The following is a 19,421-nucleotide window of genomic DNA, read 5'->3' as shown; positions in this document are numbered from 1 at the left end:
ATATATATCATTCTGTATATTTCCCTGCAGTGTGTAGGGGGTACATACATCAGTCTGTATATTTCCCTGGCAGTGTGTATATTATATGGGGTACATACACCAGTCTGTATATTTCCCTGCAGTGTGTAGGTTGTATATACATCTGCCTGTATATTTCCCTGTAGTGTGTATATGGGGTACATACACCAGTCTGTATATTTCCCTGCAGTGTGTAGGGGGTACATACATCAGTCTGTATATTTCACTGCAGTGTGTATATGGGGTACATACACCAGTCTGTATATTTCCCTGCAGTGTGTAGGGGGTACATACACCAGTCTGTATATTTCCCTGCAGTGCGTATATGGGGTACACACACCAGTCTGTATATTTCCCTGCAGTGTGTATGGGGTACATACATCAGTCTGTATATTTCCCTGCAGTGTGTATATATGGGGTATATACATCAGTCTGTATATTTCCCTGCAGTGTGTATATGTGGGGTATAAACATCAGTCTGTATATTTCCCTGCAGTGTGTATATGGGGGCCGTACATCAGTCTGTATATTTCCCTGCAGTGTGTATATGGGGTACATCCATCAGTCTGTATATTTCCCTGCAGTGTGTAGGTGGTCCATACATCAGTCTGTATATTTCCCTGCAGTGTGTATATGGGGTATATACATCAGTCTGTATATTTCCCTGCAGTGTGTATATGGGGTATATACATCAGTCTGTATATTTTCCTGCAGTGTGTATATATATGGGGTATATACATCAGTCTGTATATTTCCCTGCAGTGTGTATATGGGGTACATACATCAGTCTGTATATTTCCCTGCAGTGTGTATGAGGTACATACACAGTCTGTATATTTCCCTGCAGTGTGTATATATGGGGTATATACATCAGTTTGTATATTTCCCTGCAGTGTGTGTATGGGGTACATACATCAGTCTGTATATTTCCCTGCAGTGTGTATATATGGGGTACATACATCAGTCGGTATATTTTCCTGCAGTGTGTATGGGGTACATACATCAGTCTGTATATTTCCCTGTAGTGTGTATATGGGGTACATACACCAGTCTGTATATTTCCCTGTAGTGTATATGGGGTATATACATCAGTCTGTATATTTCCCTGCAGTGTGTATATATATGGGGTATATACATCAGTCTGTATATTTCCCTGCAGTGTGTATATATGGGGTACATACACAGTCTGTATATTTCCCTGCAAGTGTGTATATATGGGGTATATACATCAGTCTGTATATTTCCCTGCAGTGTGTATATATGGGGTACATACACAGTCTGTATATTTCCCTGCAGTGTGTATATATGGGGTACATACACAGTCTGTATATTTCCCTGCAGTGTGTATATATTATTATGGGGTATATACATCAGTCTGTATATTTCCCTGCAGTGTGTATGGGGTACATACATCTGCCTGTATATTTCCCTGGCAGTCCCTGTGGGCTGCGTGCGTCAGTCTGTGTACATTACCTGGCAGTCTGGGTAGGTTGGGCCGTGGAAATTCCCCCCGGGCTGCCGGCGCTGTGGAGGCCGCCAGACCGAGCTCGCTGCGATCGCCGAGTCAGTGAGTACCCTCGCAACCTGGGGGCGGCTCCAGAACAAGGGGCGAGGGGCCCCACGTTAGAAAAGTTATTGACGCCTCAGTCCGGGGGGGAGGGGAGGGGAAGGAAATCGATTTTCTTGCCGTCCTCGTGGTGAACGGAGGGAAATATTAATGGTGTGACAAGAGCTGGGTGGTGGATTTGTTCAGGGCAGTGTTACTCTGATCTGCTGGTAGGTGTTCGGGTGACTAGGTTTAAAATTCTTTGTACCCGGCGGGTAGGACGGACCCCCCTCCCCCCATATCTCTCATTTTCTGCTGTTACTTTCAGTTTCGTTTTTGTCTTTTTCACTTCTCGATGCGAGGTTGAGGGTCTAAGTGTGTTTTGGCAAACAGTAATTGGGTGAAACTGCTTTGTTGATTGTTTACCAAAGTCAGTCCCGTTTGCAATAAACTCCTGCCCGGACACAGAGACACAAAAAGGCTGCAACGTTATTATTTCTGGTGCGTGGTCTGCTTGAACCCAGTTTACTTCCTGTTGTCGGCGAGACATCTTCGGGATTCATGGCTTCATCCCGCAGAGCCCGAGAACCGCTCGGTGGATCGGCCTGAGAGTCAGCGGGACTGGTCAGTGAAACCCACCGAGAGAGCCCGGGGCTGGTCAGTGAAACTCACCGAGAGAGCCCGGGGCTGGTCAGTGAAACCCACCGAGAGTCAGCGGGGCTGGTCAGTGAAACTCACCGAGAGAGCCCGGGGCTGGTCAGTGAAACTCACCGAGAGTCCGGGGCTGGTCAGTGAAACTCACCGAGAGTCCGGGGCTGGTCAGTGAAACTCACCGAGAGTCCGGGGCTGGTCAGTGAAACTCACCGAGAGTCAGCGGGGCTGGTCAGTGAAACTCACCGAGAGTCCGGGGCTGGTCAGTGACACTCGCCGAGAGAGCCCGGGGCTGGTCAGTGAAACTCACCGAGAGAGCCCGGGGCTGGTCAGTGAAACCCACCGAGAGTCAGCGGGGCTGGTCAGTGAAACCCACCGAGAGAGCCCGGGGCTGGTCAGTGAAACTCACCGAGAGTCAGCGGGGCTGGTCAGTGACACTCGCCGAGAGAGCCCGGGACTGGTTAGTGACACTCACCGAGAGTCAGCGGGGCTGGTCAGTGAAACCCACCGAGAGAGCCCGGGGCTAGTCAGTGAAACTCACCGAGAGTCAGCGGGGCTGGTCAGTGAAACTCACCGAGAGAGCCCGGGACTGGTTAGTGACACTCACCGAGAGTCAGCGGGGCTGGTCAGTGAAACTCACCGAGAGAGTCAGCGGGACTGGTCAGTGAAACCCACCGAGAGTCCGGGGCTGGTCAGTGAAACCCACCGAGAGAGAGCCCGGGGCTGGTCAGTGAAACTCACCGAGAGAGCCCGGGGCTGGTCAGTGAAACCCACCGAGAGTCAGCGGGACTGGTCAGTGACACTGAGAGAGAGCCCGGGGCTGGTCAGTGAAACTCACCGAGAGAGCCCGGGGCTGGTCAGTGAAACCCACCGAGAGTCAGCGGGACTGGTCAGTGACACTGAGAGAGAGCCCGGGGCTGGTCAGTGAAACTCACCGAGAGAGCCCGGGGCTGGTCAGTGACACTCACCGAGAGTCAGCGGGGCTGGTCAGTGAAACTCGCCGAGAGAGCCCGGGGCTGGTCAGTGACACTGAGAGAGAGCCCGGGACTGGTCAGTGACACTGAGAGAGAGCCCGGGGCTGGTCAGTGACACTGAGAGAGAGCCCGGGACTGGTCAGTGAAACTCACCGAGAGTCCGGGGCTGGTCAGTGAAACCCACCGAGAGAGCCCGGGACTGGTCAGTGAAACCCACCGAGAGTCCGGGACTGGTCAGTGAAGCTCACTGAGAGAGAGCCCGGGGCTGGTCAGTGAAACCCACCGAGAGAGCCCGGGGCTGGTCAGTGAAACTCACCGAGAGTCCGGGGCTGGTCAGTGACACTCACCGAGAGAACCCGGGACTGGTCAGTGACACTGAGAGAGAGCCTGGGACTGGTCAGTGAAACTCACCGAGAGAGCCCGGGGCTGGTCAGTGAAACTCACCGAGAGTCCGGGGCTGGTCAGTGAAACCCACCGAGAGCCCGGGACTGGTCAGTGACACTGAGAGAGAGCCCGGGACTGGTCAGTGAAACCCACCGAGAGAGCCCGGGGCTGGTCAGTGAAACTCACCGAGAGTCCGGGGCTGGTCAGTGAAACCCACCGAGAGCCCGGGGCTGGTCAGTGAAACCCACCGAGAGTCCGGGACTGGTCAGTGACACTCACCGAGAGAGCCCGGGGCTGGTCAGTGAAACTCACCGAGAGAGCCCGGGACTGGTCAGTGACACTCACCGAGAGAGCCCGGGGCTGGTCAGTGACACTCACCGAGAGTCCGGGGCTGGCCAGTGAAACTGAGAGAGAGAGCCCGGGGCTGGTCAGTGAAACTCACCGAGAGTCCGGGGCTGGTCAGTGAAACTCACCGAGAGAGCCCGGGGCTGGTCAGTGAAACTCACCGAGAGAGCCCGGGGCTGGCCAGTGAAACTCACCGAGAGCCCGGGGCTGGCCAGTGAAACTCACCGAGAGCCCGGGGCTGGTCAGTGAAACTCACCGAGAGCCCGGGGCTGGCCAGTGAAACTCACCGAGAGAGCCCGGGGCTGGTCAGTGAAACCCACCGAGAGAGCCCGGGGCTGGTCAGTGACACTGAGAGAGAGCCCGGGACTGGTCAGTGACACTGAGAGAGAGCCCGGGGCTGGTCAGTGACACTCACCGAGAGCCCGGGGCTGGTCAGTGAAACTCACCGAGAGCCCGGGGCTGGTCAGTGACACTGAGAGAGAGCCCGGGGCTGGTCAGTGACACTCACCGAGAGCCCGGGGCTGGTCAGTGAAACCCACCGAGAGCCCGGGGCTGGTCAGTGAAACTCACCGAGAGAGCCCGGGGCTGGTCAGTGAAACTCACCGAGAGCCCGGGGCTGGTCAGTGAAACTCACCGAGAGCCCGGGGCTGGTCAGTGAAACTCACCGAGAGAGCCCGGGGCTGGTCAGTGAAACCCACCGAGAGAGCCCGGGGCTGGTCAGTGACACTCACCGAGAGCCCGGGGCTGGTCAGTGAAACTCACCGAGAGTCCGGGACTGGTCAGTGACACTGAGAGAGAGCCCGGGGCTGGTCAGTGAAACTCACCGAGAGAGCCCGGGGCTGGTCAGTGAAACTCACCGAGAGTCCGGGGCTGGTCAGTGACACAGAGAGAGTCCGGGGCTGGCCAGTGAAACTGAGAGAGAGAGCCCGGGGCTGGTCAGTGAAACTCACCGAGAGAGCCCGGGGCTGGTCAGTGACACTCGCCGAGAGAGCCTGGGGCTGGTCAGTGACACTCGCCGAGAGAGCCCGGGGCCGGTCAGTGAAACTCACCGAGAGAGCCCGGGGCTGGTCAGTGAAACCCACCGAGAGAGCCCGGGGCTGGTCATAAGAAAATAAGAAATAGGAGCAGGAGTAGGCCAATCGGCCCCTCGAGCCTGCTCCACCATTCAATAAGATCATGGCTGATCTGATCCTAACCTCAAATCTACTATCACTCTCCATCCCACCCGAACCCATGTGATCTCCCAGGAGAGGCGAAAAACCAGATAAAAAACCCAATGGCCAATTTGGGAGAAAAAATCTGGGAAATTCCTCTCCGACCCATCTAGGCGATTGAAACTCTTCCAGGAGATCACTCTGTCCCTATATTTTCTACAGTACTTACCTTCTGTAAAGGCGATCTCCACCCCAGCCAGGAACAGGAATAAAACCATCTCCTGAAATCTAACACAGAATTAGAACACAGTAGGAGCAGGAGCAGAACCAGGCTACACGGCCCCTGGGCCCGCTCCACTACCCACAGGGCCATGACCATTCCGAACCTAGACTCATGTCCAATTTCCTGCCCGCTCCCCGTAACCCTTAATTCCCTTTACTTCTAGGAAACTATCTATTTCTGTTTTAAATTTATTTAATGATGTAGCTTCCACCGCTTTCTGGGGCAGCAAATTCCACAAACCTACCACCCTCTGAGTGAAGAAGTTTCTCCTCATCTCAGTTTTGAAAGAGCAGCCCCTTATTTTAAGATTATGCCCCCTAGTTCTAGTTTCACCCTAATTGGGAACATCTTCCCCGCATCCACCCGATCCAACCCCTTCACAATCTTATATGTTTCAATAAGATCGCCTCTCATTCTTCTGAACTCCAATGAGTAGAGTCCCAATCTACTCAACCTCTCCTCATATGTCCATCCCCTCATCCCTGGGATTAACCGAGTGAACCTTCTTTGTACTGACTCGAGAGCAAGTATGTCTTTTCTTAAGTATGGACACCAAAACTGTACGCAGTATTCCAGGTGCGGTCTCACCCGGGGCTGGTCAGTGAAACTCACCGAGAGAGCTCGGGGCTGGTCAGGGGAGGGGAGACCATGAGAGGCTCTTGGGGAGGAATGGGCATCAAGGCCAGGTAGGGAAGCGATATTGCTGCCTCTTGGAATAGATACTGTGGGGCGGGTTTATTATCGAGGGGCGATCAGCAGCTATTTCAAGTTTTGGTCCGGAGAGTAATTGTCCAAGTGGGGGATATAAGGTGGGAGGGAGTGGGAGTCACCTCGCAGTGTTGAGAGTGGGGGAGGAGACTTTGGGACAAGGAGGGGACAAATCTTAAACTCCGCTCCTCGGGTGCAGGAAAGGGCCAGATCTTAACAGGCTCTTTGGCTCCCGACCCTCGCTCGATCGCCCCTGTTCTGTGCCAGGGTCTGTTATTGGGTGTGGAGATTGGGGTTTGTTATTGGGTGTGGAGATTGGGGGACTGTTATTGGGTGTGGAGATTGGGGGACTGTTATTGGGTCTGGAGATTGGGGGACTGTTATTGGGTCTGGAGATTGGGGGGTGGGGGGACTGTTATTGGGTCTGGAGATTGGGGGACTGTTATTGGGTGAGGAGATTGGGGACTGTTATTGGGTCTGGAGATTGGGGGACTGTTATTGGGTCTGGAGATTGGGGGACTGTTATTGGGTCTGGAGATTGGGGGGGGGACTGTTATTGGGTCTGGAGATTGGGGGACTGTTATTGGGTGAGGAGATTGGGGACTGTTATTGGGTCTGGAGATTGGGGGACTGTTATTGGGTGAGGAGATTGGGGACTGTTATTGGTTCTGGATATTGCGAGACTGTTATTGGGTGTGGAGATGGGGGGGGCGGGGGGGACTGTTATTGGGTGTGGAGAGTGGGGGACTGTTATTGGGTGAGGAGATTGGGGACTGTTATTGGGTCTGGATATTGCGAGACTGTTATTGGGTGTGGAGAGTGCGAGACTGTTATTGGGTGTGGAGATGGGGTGGGTGGGTTGACTTAACCTCAGCCCTCTGCCAGTGCCAGTCTGGAACTGGCTGCTTGAGAGTGTCTGAGGTCAGTAGCAGTGGGGTTAGTCCAGTCAGATTAATCTGTTCAAAAAGGAAGTACTGCAGATGCTGGCAATCTGAAATCAAAACAGAAAATGCTGGAGATATTCAGCAGGTCAAGCAGCATCTGTGAAGCGAAAAACAGAGTTAACGTTTCAGGTCGATGACCTTTCGTCAGATTAATTTGTTATTTGTCCACCGCCAGTTTGCTGTGAGTCCTGATTGAGTCGGTGTGAAAAAGTAAATTGTAAACACGCAAGGCTTGGGACAAGTTTTGTAATTGTGTTTTTATTTTTGCAAACTCCTAAGTTTTATACTTGGCTATTTTCTAAAGTGTCATTTATCCTGAACAATCATCCTACCTATGGCAATAGATTGGGAGATGGGGAAGTGCAGAGGGACCTGGGTGTTCTTGTGCACCAGTCACTGAAGGAGAGCATGCAGGTGCAACAGGCGATTAAGAAGGCAAATGGTATGTTGGCCTTCATATCAAGGGGGTTCGAGTATAGGAATAGGGATACCTTACTACAGCTGTACAAGGTGCTGGTGAGACCGCATCTGGAGTATTGTGTACAGTTTTGGTCGCCCCATCTGCGGAAGGATGTTCTTGCCATGGAAAGAGTGCAGCGGCGATTCACCAGGCTGATACCTGGAATGGCGGGAATGACCTACGAGGAGAGATTGAATAGTTTGGGCTTGTACTCACTGGAGTTTAGAAGATTGAGAGGGGATATCATCGAAACATATAAAATGATGGCAGGCCTGGACAGGCTGAATTCAGAGAGAATGTTTCCAATGGCAGGGGAGCACAGAACCAGGGGCCACAGTCTAAAAATAGCGGGCAAATCATTTAAAACAGAGATGAGGAAGAATTTCTTCACTCAAAGAGTGGTGAGCCTGTGGAATTCCCTGCCACAGAGGGCTGTGAAGGCTAATTCAATAAATATTTTCAAGAGAGAATTGGATATATTTCTGAAGGCTAAGGGGATTAAGGGTTACGGAGAAAAGGCGGGGACGGGGTACTGAACTGGTAAGATCAGCTATGATCTCAGACGAAGATCAGCCATGATCTCATTGAATGGCGGAGCAGGCTCGAAGGGCCGAATGGCCTACTCCTGTTCTTATCTCTATGTTTCTATGTTTACCCATATTAATTGTTAAAATATGATTTAATGCCTTAAAAATCTATGATTGAATATTAATAAATACAGTACCATGTGCTTGTATAGTTTGTAGTGTTTCTGAGACTAGGTGCACACACAACTGCTTGTTCTCGCTCTCTCTTTCATATCAGGTGGTTTATCTTCCTCTTTATTTCCTTTCCCCGATTATGCCCGACCCACAATCTTGTTTTTTTTTTTATTCGCTTATGAGATCTGGGCGTCGCAGGCAAGGCCAGCATTTTTTTTTTGCCCATGCCACAATCTTGTTAGAGAATGTACTGTGTTGGAATGTGCATTGGTGTCTGAAAAAGGCCCAGGCTTCAGGCCTACATATTAAGGAGGATTGTTGAACAGCCGTACCGTACTTCTTGACTTATCATTTGATATTTAAGTTTAAGTTCTCTCTGAAAATATCACGTGTGAGCAAAACAACTGTACATTTTGAACCACAAATTGCTTATGTCTGCGCCGACACTATCTGGCTTGTCGGTGACCCTGGGCATTGTTGTTAATCCCAGTGCACTACATTTTTTAATATAATAAATAAGCAGTCTACGATTTTGTTACACAGGGTATACAGAGCAAATAGTCCCCCCGATATTTCCCCTCCCCCGTCCCCCCAGATATTTCCCCTCCCCCGTCCCCCCAGATATTTCCCCTCACTCCCCCCCAGATATTTCCCCTCTCCCCCGAGATATTTCCCCTCTCACTCCCCCCCAGATATTTCCCGTCCCCCCAGATATTTCCCCTCCCCCGTCCCCCCAGATATTTCCCCTCCCCCGTCCCCCCAGATATTTCCCCCCTCACTCCCCCCCAGATATTTCCCCTCCCCCGTCCCCCCAGATACTTCCCCTCTCACTCCCCCCCCAGATATTTCCCCTCTCTCCCCCCCGTCCCCCCAGATATTTCCCCTCCCCCGTCCCCCCAGATATTTCCCCTCCCCCGTCCCCCCAGATATTTCCCCTCTCACTCCCCCCCAGATATTTCCCCTCCCCCGTCCCCCCAGATACTTCCCCTCTCACTCCCCCCCCAGATATTTCCCCCCTCTCCCCCCCGTCCCCCCAGATATTTCCCCCCTCACTCGCCCCCAGATATTTCCCCTCCCACTCCTCCCGCCGAGCTATTTGAGCACGGGGTTAGCAGTGAAGGAATCCTGCATTTATTTGTTTCTCTTCTCTGGTACGTGGTTTGTCTTAATCATTTGTCCCACTTCAGTAACTGAGTGGCTGGTTGAGAAAGGCCAGTCAAGTTTTGGAGCTGGCTGTCTAGTAATTCTGACCATCAATAACAGACAGAAATAGTAAATGGGGTTTTTGGTTGCTGCATTAAAAAATGCTGTATATTTTAATTCATTCTTGGAATGTGGGCATTTATTGCCCATCCCTCGTTGCCTATGAGAAGGTGGCGTTGGTCCTTCTTTTAAAAGTGTCATCGGATCTGTTTTATACATGTGCACTTTGAGGTAAATATCCCGGCCCTGGAATGTGCAAACAAAAGGTATCTCTGGGGCCTTATCGCCCCTTCCCTTCGATCTGCAGGGAGTTGCCTGTCTGCTGAATCTCGGTGTCTGCTGCCGTTGTCCTCTCCCATCTCGGCTCCATTCCGCTGTGATCCGAGACTGTACCTTGTTAACTCAGCTTGACCGAATCCTTGCCTCTCTTAGGTTTAAACCTATCATCTGCCCTGGTTTATTGACGGTTTCATTTTCTTCGGGAATACTGGGGTTCGCCCCCCCCCCCTTTTAGTTTCCCTGAAGGGGTGGATCAACCCATTTGTTCCCAGATCTCCAACACAGTAGTTCCTCAGTGCGAATCCTGCTTGATTCTCTCCAAATATTTTTCTCTTTTTTTTCTTGTGCAAAATTGCCTGCACACTCGTCTCGTTCAAACTCCAAAGTCGAGTCGGAGCCTGACTGGTGTAACAGATCCACCATCCTCTAACTGTGGACCTCACATCTATCGAGGGTGTTTAAAAAGAGGGGAGAGTTGATCAATACATCGAATCCTAATTCTTATTATAAAGGACTGCCAGTCACTATTTGCTTGTTTGCTATATGTTTTCACACTGCTGCTCAGAGGTTGTGTGAGTGCCGACCATTTGTTTAGCAACTCTTTTCTCAGTGCCTTTATGTTATTGTGATGTCATGCTAGTGCTGCTCGCTCCTGGCACACGGCTCTTGTGCAGCCCCCGGTAAAAAGTCAATTTGACGGATTCTCTAGACCTGTGATCCATGAGTTTGTTTCAACTGAGTCTATCTGGCCCCTGGCCTCAGTGAACCTGGGAGATTTGCTTTGGTTTTGCCCATTTGCCAATGACGTTCCTGTGGTAAACCACTGTTTGTATTCCTGTTTGTCCTGTTTGTATTCCACTGTGTACATGCCTGGACATGCCTCGGCTGACTCCTCCCACAGGTCCTAGTATAAAGGTGACTGCTCCCCAGCCCTTAGTATCATGGACCGGTCGACCACGCGAGGCAGACCTCCATTCTGTTGTTAATAAAAGCCTTTAGTTACTCTTCTAACTCTCAGTCTTTTATGAGTAATTGATAGCGCATCAATTTTATTAACAACATTTTTATAATGGAGAAGATCCTCACACCAGCATGCCTGGACTTAGATCATCGGGAGGCGGACTCATCCACCAAGTTTACTCACTGGCTTAAGTGTTTCGAAAAATTCCTGACCGCCTCCGAAGCAATCAAATCGGATGAGGACAAACTGGATGTCCTGACCTCCAAAGTGAACCACCGAGTGTACTCGGTCATCCAAGACGCGACCTCGTACGCGGATGCTATCAAGCTCCTCAAGGACCAGTACACGCGCCCAGTGAACGAAGTGTACGCCAGGCACCTCCTGGGGAGTCGTAAACAACAACCTGGGGAATCGACCGTGGAATACCTTCAGGCACTGTCTGTGCTTGGCCGGGCCTGTGGTTGTAAGGATGTAAAGGCCGCCGTGTACACAGAGGAACTTATCCGGGACGCTTTTGCAGCGGGCCACAGATCCAATTACACCCGACAGCGACTGTTGGAGCAGAGTAACCTCGACCTCAACAAGGCCTCTGAACTCGCACTATCGTTGGATGCAGCCTACCAGGGCATGGATGCCTACTCCTCTGCACCGTGGACGCCGCGGGGAATGACAGCCTGGGACACGGTAGGACCGCCTCATAGCGCCGTGCCACCCCAGCCACACCCCAACAACGGCCCAACTACCGCAGCAGTGTCCCAAAGCCAGACAGCAGTGCCCCAAGGCCAGAAATGCTACTTCTGTGGCCAGGCAAAACACCCCAGAGCGCGCTGCCCGGCGAAAAACGCGATCTGCTCGGGCTGCGGGAAGAAGGGACACTACGCTAGCGTCTGCAGGGCCAAAGCCACCCCGAACCCCAGCAGCGCCGCGTGTGGGCCATGCGGGCCGCCATCTTGGACCTCCCCGGCCATGTGCGAATCACTGGTACAGTAGCCATTTTGGACGCCTCCAGCCACATGGGGATCATGGACGCCGCCATCTTGGACGACAGCCGGGACGCAGCAGGCCCCCGACACCGCCTCATCTGATACCCGCAGCGACACACCGACCCCTACGCTGGCATCCGTTACACTGGACCAAGCGAGACCGCACCAACTGGCCAGTTCCACAATGGACATTAAGGTAAATGGTCACGATACAATCTGCCTTTTTGACTCTGGGAGCACGGAGAGCTTCATCCACCCCGACACGGTGCGGCGTTGCTCTCTCCCAGTCCTGCCTGCGCAACAGCGGATTTCTATGGCCTCCGAGTCCCAGTCGGCGGACATCGGCGGCTACTGCGTGGTGACACTCGTAGTAGACGGGACCGTGTACGATCATTTTAAACTTCTGGTCCTGCCTGACCTCTGCGCTGCCGTCCTGCTGGGGTTAGATTTTCAGTGCCACCTTAAAAGTGTTACGATGGCTTACGGTGGACCCCTACCCCCACTCACAGTCCGCAGCCAGCAGCTTCCAAACTGCCCGCCGCGCACCAGGTGCAACCTCTCCACACTCAGTCACCCCCCCCCCCCCCACTGTTTGCTAACCTCACCCCCGACTGTAAGCCCATCGCCACAAAGAGCAGGTGATACAGTGCCGGGGACAGGGTTTTCATTAAAACCGAAGTGGAGCGGCTCCTGAAAGAAGGGATTATTGAGGGCAGCACCAGCCCCTGGCGAGCCCAGGTTGTGGTCGTTAAGACCGGCGAGAAGCAGCGCCTGGTCATCGACTACAGCCAGACAATAAATCGCTACACCCTGCTGGACGCCTACCCACTCCCCCGTATAGCTGATATGGTCAACCAGATCGCGCAGTACCGCGTCTTCTCGACCATTGACCTGAAATCAGCGTACCACCAGCTCCCCATCCGCCCTGAGGACCGCCAGTACACTGCCTTTGAGGCAAACGGCCGCCTCTATCACTTCCTTAGGGTTCCCTTTGGCGTCACCAACGGGGTCTCCGTCTTCCAAAGGGAGATGGACCGGATGGTAGATCAAAATGCGTTGCAGGCCACTTTCCCATATCTGGACAATGTGACCATCTGCGGCCGTGACTTGCAGGACCATGATGCAAACCTCGCAAAATTCCTCCGCACCGCCCAACTCCTAAACCTGACATATAACAAGGAGAAGTGCATATTCCGCACAAACCGCCTCGCCATCCTTGGCTGTGTTGTGGAACACGGAGTCATCGGCCCCGACCCCGACCGGATGCGTCCCCTTATGGAACTTCCACTGCCCCACTGCCTCAAGGCCCTGAAGAGGTGCCTAGGGTTTTTCTCCTATTACGCCCAGTGGGTCCCCTACTATGCGGACAAGGCCCGTCCGCTGATCAAGTCCACCTCTTTTCCCTTGACGGCAGAGGCCCGCTTAGCCTTCCACCGTATCAAGGAGGACATTGCCAAAGCCACCATGCACGCAGTGGACGAATCCATCCCCTTCCAGGTGGAAAGCGACGCGTCTGACTTTGCCCTGGCCGCTACCCTCAATCAGGCGGGGAGACCCGTGGCCTTCTTTTCACGAACCCTCCAAGGCCCGGAGACCAGACACTCCGCTGTTGAGAAGGAGGCCCAGGCGATTGTGGAGGCTGTGCGTCATTGGAGGCACTACCTGGCCGGAAAACGATTTACCCTGCTCACTGACCAGCATTCAGTTGCTTTTATGTTTAACAACAAGCAGAGGGGCAAAATCAAAAATGACAAGATCTTGAGGTGGAGAATCGAACTTTCCACCTACAACTACGAGATCTTGTACCGGCCCGGGAAGCTAAATGAACCCCCGGATGCGCTATCGCGTGGCACCTGCGCCAGCGCGCAGATCGATAGACTGCGGGCCCTCCACAATGACCTCTGCCACCCGGGGGTCACCAGGTTCTTCCACTTCATCAAGGCCCGCAACCTGCCTTACTCTATTGAGGAGGTCAGGACCATGACCAGGAACTGCCAAGTCTGCGCTGAGTGCAAACCGCACTTTTATAGACCAGACAGGGCCCACCTGATAAAAGCCACTCGCCCCTTCGAGCGCCTGAGCGTCGATTTTAAAGGGCCCCTCCCCTCCTCCGACCGCAATGTGTACTTCCTCAATATTATTGATGAGTACTCCCGTTTCCCGTTCGCCTTCCCCTGCCCGGACATGACCAGTGCCACGGTCATTAAATGTCTGAACAACCTCTTCACCCTGTTCGGCTTCCCCAGCTATATCCATAGCGACCGGGGCTCATCGTTTATGAGCGACGAACTCCGTCAGTACCTGCTAACTAGGGGTATTGCCACAAGCAGGACCACCAGTTACAACCCCCGGGGGAACGGACAGGTGGAAAGAGAAAATGCGACAGTTTGGAAGGCCGTCCTGCTAGCCTTAAAGTCTAGGGGCCTTCCAACCTCCCGCTGGCAGGATGTGCTCCCCGATGCGCTCCACTCTATTCGGTCACTGCTCTGCACTGCCACTAACGCCACCCCTCATGAGAAAATGTTTGTCTTCCCAAGGAAGTCCACATCGGGGACATCGCTACCGCCATGGCTGACGTCCCCAGGGCCGGTCCTGCTGAGAAGACACGTGAGGACCCATAAAACGGACCCCCTGGTCGAGAGGGTCGACCTCCTCCACGCCAACCCCCAGTATGCTTACATCGCATACCCGGACGGGCGGGAGGACACAGTCTCCATAAGAGACCTTGCACCCTCGGGGGCCGCAGTAACCCACTACCCACTACCACCCCCCCCACGATCCGATATCCAGCCCCAGCAGACGGCAGGCCTGGGCCCCGCGACCCGCTCGACATCTACGAGGACGACACGCCTGTGCCACAGCCGACGCTGGACTCGACGCCGGAAACTTCACTACCCCTGCCGTCGCCACGCAGATCACAGCGGCAGACAAGACCTCCGGAGAGACTCCAATACACTAACTTTTAATACACTTCACCCCGCCGGACTCAATTTTAAACAAGGGGTGAATGTGGTAAACCACTGTTTGTATTCCTGTTTGTCCTGTTTGTATTCCACTGTGTACATGCCTGGACATGCCTCGGCTGACTCCTCCCACAGGTCCTAGTATAAAGGTGACTGCTCCCCAGCCCTTAGTATCATGGACCGGTCGACCACGCGAGGCAGACCTCCATTCTGTTGTTAATAAAAGCCTTTAGTTACTCTTCTAACTCTCAGTCTTTTATGAGTAATTGATAGCGCATCAGTTCCCACAACACCAAAGCCATAAGCTGCCTCAAGAAGACTGCACGCGTGACAAATTTCTCCAAGTGTTGAGCGGAGATGCCCAGGAGCCGAGTGTAAATGCGGCCACGGGTCTGAGACCTTTGATCTGCCCTTGCTGTCTCCAGGAGGACCAGGCTAGACCAGTGCAGCGTCTGCATTCTGTGTCAGTATTACTCAATTGGAAAGGTGGGTAACTCCCAGCACCAGTGCGAGTACCAGGGATGCCCTTGAAGTGGGACAGTTCAGTGAGTCTATTCTCCTTGCACCACCTCCCTATCTCCGTAGCCTCCTCCAGCTCTGCAACCCTCTGAGATCTCTACGCTCCTCCAATTCTGTGCTCTTGTGCATGTCCGATTTTCATCGCTCCACCATTGGCGACCGTGCCTTCAGCCGTCTAGACCCTAAGCTCTGGAATATCCTCCTTAAACCTCTCTCTCTCCATCTCACTCCTTCAAACCACCACCAACAACAACGTGCATTTATATAGCGCCTTTAACATAGTAAAATGTCCCAAGGCGCTTCACAGGAGCGATTATCAAACAAAATTTGACACCGAGCCACATAAGGAGATATCAGGACAGGTGAACAGAAGCTTGATCAGAGGTAGGTTTTATGGAGCGTCTTAAAGGAGGGGGAGAGAGGCGGAGAGGTTTAGGGAGGGAATTCCAGAGCTTGGGGCCTGGGCAGCTGAAGGCACGGCCACCAATGGTGGAGCGATGAAAATCAGGGATGTGCAAGAGGCCAGAATTGGAGGAGGGCAGAGATCTCGGAGGGTTGTAGGGCAGGTGGAGGTTACAGAGATAGGGAGGGGTGAGGCCCTGGAGGGAGTTGAAAACATTGATGAGAATTTTAAAACTGAGCCAATGCCCAATGCTTTTACTCAGCCCTCCTAATAGCTCCTCCTTTGGCACCGTGTCAGGTTTTGTCCGATTGTGTTCCTGTAAAGTGCCTTGGGATATTTTCCCACATTAAAGGGGTTATATAAACCCAAGTTGTTGTTTACTCACCTAATTCCCATTTGAAGATTGATAACATGATTGCATCAGTCAAACCAGAAAACATAATTCATTTAGCTTTTGGTTGCACATCTGTAGAAACCAGTGTAAAAAGAGCCCTACTGTACATTTAATTTGACTATTGGTAAAACTGCTGATACTGTTCTTGTCTCCATCAATGAGCAGCCAAATATAATTCTTTGAATTCTTTTCCCTACAGGCTGGAATACCATCGAGGGTTCAGATACCATTACAGACTGAGACACAAGAAGATTGACTGGTTTACATCCAGCTCTTGAACTCTAAGGTTAGAACTGAGATTCGTCAGATTACAGTTTCAGTTGTACATAGAATCATAGAAGGAGGCCATTTGGCCCATCTTTGAAAGAGCTATCCAATTAGAGAAGGCAGGGACAGGCTACTGAATTTGGATGATCCGCCATGATCTCATTGAATGGCGGAGCAGGCTCGAGGGGCCGAATGTCCTGCTCCTATCTTCTATGTATCTATTAATCCCAGTCCCCCGCTCTTTCACAATAGCCTTGCCATTTTTTCAAGTATTTATCCAATTCTCTTTTGAAAGTTACTATTGGCTCTGCTTCCACCGCCCTGTCAGGCAGTGCGTTCCAGACCATGACCGCTCAATGTTTTCCTCGTGTTCCCTCTGGTTCTTTTGACAGTTACCTTGAATCTGTGTCCTCTGGTTACTGACCCTACTGTCACTGGAAACAGTTTCTCCTTATTTACTCATTCAAAATTATGAATGGTTTTGATAACCTCCATTAAATCTCCCCTAAATGGGAATGAAAAATGGATGATGCACGTACTTAATGAAAAGACACTGAAGGGTGTGGATGAACAAAGAGATCTAGGGGTTCAAATACAGATTCCCTGAAAGTGTGAATGCAAAAGAAAGACTTGCATTTATATAGCGCCTTTCGCCACCACCGGACGTCCCAAAGCACCTTACAGCCTTTTTGTAAAGTCACTGTTGTAATGTAGAAAACGCAGCAGCCAATTTGCGCACAGCAAACTCCTGCCAAAATGTGATAATGACCAGATAATCTGTTTTTGTTATGTTGGTTGAGGGATAAATATTGGTCAGGACACCAGGGAGAACTCCCCCTGCTCTTCTTTGAAATAGTGGCCGTGGGATCTTTTACGTCCACCTGAGAGAGCAGACGGGGCCTCGGTTTAACGTCTCATCCGAAAGACGGCACCTCTGACACTGCAGCACTCCCTCAGCACTGCACTGGAGTGTCAGCCCAGATTTTTGAGCTCAAGTCTCTGGAGTGGAGCTTGAATCCACAAACTTCTGACTCGGAGGCGAGAATGCTACCCACTGGCTGACACACAAGTAGGTAGATAAAGTAATAAATAGCAACATAATTTTAGGTTTATATATAGGGGCATCGAAAATAAGAGTAAAGAAGTCACAATAAATCTGTACAAAACTTTGCTTGGCCGAAGTTACAGGTGTGTGCAGTTCTGTGCACCCCAATATTGAAAGGACATTAAAGCCATAGACTGCGTACAGCGTAGATTCACCAGATGAAAAAACTAGATTTGTGTGGTGAGACTTGAGAGGCTGGGACTATTTCCACAGGAGCAGAGAAGACAAAGAGGAGATTTAATAGAGATTTTTTAAAATTTGGAAGGATTGTAATAGAGTGAATAGGGAAAGACTATTCCCTCGGCTGGACAGCCAATAACGAGGGGGGTCAGCAACTTAAAATTGTCACTTTGGAGTAGAGGGAGAGGCCAGGATGAATGTCTTCACACAGTGAGTTGTTGGAGCAGCGAGTAGTTGAGGCAGAGACCGTTGCACCTTCTAAGGGAACGGGGGATAAATACTTGGAGTAGAAGATGATACAGGCCTGTGGGGTGAGCGCAGGGCAGCAGGATTAGTTTTATATTAGTGTAGCAAAGAGCTGGCACAGACATGATGGACCAAATGGCCTCCATCTGTGCTGCAATCCTCTGATTCTACAACTTATACCCACCTGAAACCGGACCATATGCTGATCTTTACTCGGTTTAACACTCTCTGCTTTGAATTGGCGTTTTTGTTTCCTGCCAGAGTTTCAAACGTTGGCAAAGCTGAGGCCAGCTTTTTTTTTAACCAGAAGTTTACCTTTTTGCGTTTTGTTTGTCCGTGTCACAGAAAGCTGAGATGGAGCAGCAGTGCCCCGCAGATGATCACATCCTGGAGGTGCATGGCGTCACCGACGATATGCCCATGGACATTCTCACCTTGTATTTCGAGAGCAAACGCCGCTCGGGGGGAGGAACCGTCACGTCCATCAGACGGCAGGGTGACTACGCAGTGCTCACCTTTGAGAACCCAGCAGGTAAAGCGGACAATGATTACAGGCCAGCAGAGCGAGAGAGAGAGAGAGAGCGGGAAAGTGTGGCGTAAGAACCAGTGTACGATTCACTGTTAAGGAAGGGGAGCGGGCAGCCACTGCGGCCAAAAGGAACCTTCCCCCCCCCCCCCCCCCCACCCCCCCCAGCACCCCGCCCCCACCCTACCCGTCTAGACACAGTGCCAGCTGCTCAGGCTGCCAGGGCCGTTAAGGCGCACACTGATGCAATACTACATGCCTGAACAACTTTGGAAGAGTGCCCCTGCTGTACCAGAGTGATGATTTCCATCTCCCCATCAGGTGTCACAGTTGGTCCCTGTCATTTTCGTGTCGATCAGTGCCAGATTTTTAGATGTGTGGACCCACTAGAAACTATTGACATTACCCCAACCCCCCATTTAGCAGTCAGACCCCTGCAGCCTGCAGGCTTTGAAACCCCCTATCGGTTAGGGTTGGTAGCAAAGCCGAATCCCAGAGGGTCGGTCTTTGTGCGAACAGCCTCCCACAAACACTGCCTCATGCCCCGTGACTATCAGAAGCCACTCCTCTGTTTGATAGATTTGAAAGCTTTAAAGGAGAAATTTATGGTCTTGATTTGGGTCCCAATAACCCCACATTCAACAGTATTTTGATGCTTGCTGTGTCCTGCTAGCAATTCATAGAAAACTGAGGTGCTTTTGTCTTCATTGCAGTATTTATGTGTGAATAAATGGGTTTGTTTCTTGCTGATCTGCAGTGATCAATAGTGACGTGAGCTCGGTGCAGCAGTGTGCTGTCCCAGGACGTGAGTGTGCAGCAATTCTTTTCTCAAAGATCAGGGTGGTGGGGATGGAAGCAGACCCGAAATGGGGGCCAGTTGCTGAGAAGGACGGGTTAAATCTGAGCTGGCGGCAGGGAAGTCAAACCTTGGTGGTCCTTGTGCCCCTCCCATGAGGGGCAGAGCAGTAATGCAGCAGGTCGGAGCCTCCGCACACCCTGGACCCGGATACCAAAATGTGGCTTCCTGCCTGCAGTTCGTTTGTATGATGAGCTTGTACCATGTTTGAAAGCCACGTGCTTGCTTACACGTTCTCTCCTTCTCACTCTCTTTAATTTTTAAACAATAAATAACATTCAAAAATGAGTTAGGATTCCTTCATTTACAAGTCGGAAATGTTTCCAACTCCCCTCCCCGCACTCCCTCCCCACTCCGCCCCACTCCCC

General features: G+C 51.9%; 1 long non-coding RNA gene across 1 annotated transcript; it reads left to right on the top strand.

The window, feature by feature from the left end:
- Positions 1–1,471: 1,471 nt before the first annotated feature.
- On the top strand, positions 1,472–18,280 carry LOC147116903 (uncharacterized). Its single transcript, XR_015078265.1, has 3 exons — positions 1,472–1,585; positions 16,073–16,159; positions 18,017–18,280. It is a non-coding gene; the product is annotated as an uncharacterized LOC147116903 (long non-coding RNA).
- Positions 18,281–19,421: the final 1,141 nt, after the last annotated feature.

The sequence above is a fragment of the Somniosus microcephalus genome, chromosome 5 (genome assembly GCF_052327205.1).
Source record: "Somniosus microcephalus isolate GS21.2 chromosome 5, FLI_Smic_1.0, whole genome shotgun sequence".
In the NCBI taxonomy this organism is placed as follows: Eukaryota; Metazoa; Chordata; class Chondrichthyes; order Squaliformes; family Somniosidae; genus Somniosus; species Somniosus microcephalus.
This window is presented reverse-complemented; position numbering and strand designations above follow the sequence as displayed.